We start from the raw sequence: 2,286 nt of genomic DNA, 5'->3' as shown, positions 1-2,286 counted from the left end.
TGAGAGAGAAAAATCAATCAGCTGCCTCCTGCATGGGCCCTGACCAGAAATCAAACACGCCACCTTTTGGTGTACAGGATGACGCTCCAACCAACTGAGCCACACCGGCCAGGGCTAATTATCCCCATTTCACAAATGAAGAAACTGTGGCACAGAGACTGACATTCTGTAAGAGGCCAAGTTGGAGAGCAAACCCAGGGAGTCTGGCTCTTGAGTGAGGCCAGTGTGGGCCTAGGTTGGCTGGGAGGCAAGGAGGGGACCGTCGGGGCCAGCGCGGTGGTCTTCAGACAGAAGGCGGAGGGGTCCCCTGAGGAAGTCGGGCTGCAGTATGAAGCTGGAGCCTCAGCCCAGGTTGATGAAGTGACAGCTCCGTGTCAGCTCCCAGGAGCCTCCACAGAAGCCAGCCTTTTTCATCACATTTAATGGCCCATAGAACACGGGCTCATTTTCCTTTCTCTGTCATCACCAGCCACCGGGCCGCCTTCCCCCTCACTCATTTCCCCTGCTAGTCTGCTTTCTTTGCGAGCGTCCTGGTGGCTTCTGCAGGTGCATTAGCGCTGTTTCCCCACCAGGCTGTGGAGGCCCAGAGGAAGGGGCAGCACATTTCTGATTCAGAACCCATCTACAGCCACTTCCGGTCAGCAGCAACTCCTGAGCCCGTGTCAGCCCCGGGACACCAGCTTGATGGTAACGGTGGAAGTCGCCACTGCGGCCACCGCATGTTTAGCACTGCTCTGTGCCAGCACGGCGCTTGGCACTTTGTGTCTTACTGAAACCTCTTACCAACTCGTTGAGGCAGGAGGGATTATCAACAGCTCCATTTTGCAGACGAGAAGACTGAGGGTCCAAGGTCACACGCTGTGGGGGAGCAGGGGTCAGAGGGAGCCGGGCACAGGAGGCTCCCGAGCCTGAGGTCTTAGCTGCCATACAGGGGTGACGCCTCTGTGTTAGTTTGGTCTCCACGGAGCTCTTTTCTTACTGTCTGGAAACCCTAATTATCTAACGTCTGTGCCACGCCTTTGCCCACTGTCTCTCATTATTCTCCTGGCAGTCCTTTAAGGTAAGAGATGTCCCTCTTTTCCAGAAGGAGAAAACAGAGGGTCACCCACCCTCCAGCTCCTCCTACCCGGTCCACACTGCGCCTCAGAAAAGGGACAGCGTGTTAGGGTCGTGTCTTCCGAAGTGCGGGGTCAGCCAGGAGCAGCCGCTGAGCACTCCCCAGCGAGGGCCGCAGGGGGGGTGGCCGCCGTGACCCTGCTGGGGTTTTCCGAGGTCCCTCTGCTCTTGTTCCCACAGCATTTCCCGTCCTGTCATTCCCCTCCTCCGCAGCAGAGGAGTGCAGGGCAGGGAGTCCAAGGTCCTGCGGTTCACTCCGGCTTCAGCACGTGCTGGCTGCGTGATCCGGGGCTCGCGCATCTCACCAGGCGTGGCCTCAGTCTCCTGGTCTGCGAAATGGCCGTGCAGGTTCAGTCCCGTCCGCCTGGGGTTTGCTGGGAGCCTCAAATGAGGGAACACTGAAGGCTATAAAGACCACCCAGTGCCTTCATAGGGCATAGTTGTGGTTGTGGCTCCGTGAGCGTGTAATAACTTCCAGAATGTTCCTGAACCGGCTCCACAGCCCCCTTGATCCAGGCCTGGACCACGACCACTGCAGTCGCCTCCCCGTTATTTCCAGCTTCCCCTCTTGGCATCCATCCTCAGTGCAGCCGCCAAAGGCGTCTTCTCAAGGTTTAAATGAGCCCTGTCACTCCTCTGCGGAACGCCTTCCAGTGGTTTCCTGACACGCGCGGAGCTCGGCGCCATCTCCAGCGTGGCCTGCCCCTCACACCTTGCTTCCTGCTTGGCTTGCCCTCACTCCAGCACGGACACACGGGCCCTCCCCCATCACTCCCTGCCATTTCCTATCTTAGTTTTTTTGTAACTCTTAGCTGTGTCTTTACTTGTGCATTTAACACTGACCTGTTTCTTTGTCTTCCTGAGCCTGGGACACAAACCCCACAAGGCCAAGGACTTGGTTAGCCTCGTCCCCCAGCATCTGGCAGCACCCCTTGCACCTGCAGATGTTCTGTGGATATTTGTTGAATAAATGAGTGATAGTAGCAGGATATTGCCAAGAACGAGTGGCCTAGACAGAAACCGCAAAGACATGGGTGTGGACTGATGGTAAAGGACTGTAGGCTGAGTTTGTGAGTTGCCAGGGTTCTCACGGCATCCAGCTCAGCAGAAACGCAAATTTCCCAGCTCCACGGTGGGGGGCACACTTCGGGCATCTGCAGGTTGTCTTGT

Source organism: Myotis davidii, unplaced genomic scaffold (genome assembly GCF_000327345.1).
Source record: "Myotis davidii unplaced genomic scaffold, ASM32734v1 scaffold428, whole genome shotgun sequence".
NCBI classification, from domain to species: Eukaryota; Metazoa; Chordata; class Mammalia; order Chiroptera; family Vespertilionidae; genus Myotis; species Myotis davidii.
This window is presented reverse-complemented; position numbering follows the sequence as displayed.